The sequence below is a fragment of the Seriola lalandi genome, unplaced genomic scaffold (assembly GCF_002814215.2).
Source record: "Seriola lalandi dorsalis isolate HSWRI2012SDOR001 ecotype SW California unplaced genomic scaffold, Sedor1 jcf7180002054987, whole genome shotgun sequence".
NCBI lineage: Eukaryota > Metazoa > Chordata > Actinopteri > Carangiformes > Carangidae > Seriola > Seriola lalandi.
The window spans coordinates 111914-112385 of record NW_019525536.1 but is presented as its reverse complement, the minus strand read 5'-3'; the positions used below and the strand labels follow the sequence as shown (position 1 = coordinate 112385).

Below are 472 nucleotides of genomic sequence, written 5' to 3'. Positions count from 1 at the left end.
ATAATGTTTAAACACTCACCTGCCTCAGTCTTCAGTTTCCTTCCTTCTGCTCCGACAGTTAAAATGGCATCTGGACTCTGAACACTTTCACTTTCATCTGCTCCTCCTCTCTGCAGTTACAGGAAATCACATGATTATGTCTGTGTGTGTGTGTGTGTGTGTGTGTGTGTGTGTGTGTGTGTGTGTGTGCTGTTCAAGATACAACTTGTTTAAATAAGTTTTCATTTCAAAATCTGTTTGTTAAAATTACAACTAATGTGCTTTTTATTTGATTTAATGTCTTTTACAGACCATATATATAATAAAGAATATAAATAAAGTTTATGATCATTGTTGTAGGAAAAGGAAACCAAGCTAAATGCTGATCTACTTCTCATCACCTCCTGTTGTTGTTATAGATCATAACTCAGTCCATCCTGCTGGACTGTGCCTCCTCCATCAAAACCCAACTGACCAACATCACATATAAAAA

At 36.2% G+C, this 472-nt stretch overlaps 1 protein-coding gene across 13 annotated transcripts in view; it reads right to left on the bottom strand.

The window, feature by feature from the left end:
• The window catches only part of LOC111647379 (protein NLRC3-like), a 99936-nt gene that overhangs the window by 976 nt on the left and 98488 nt on the right, over positions 1 to 472 (bottom strand). The gene's annotated exons all lie outside the window — the stretch shown is intronic.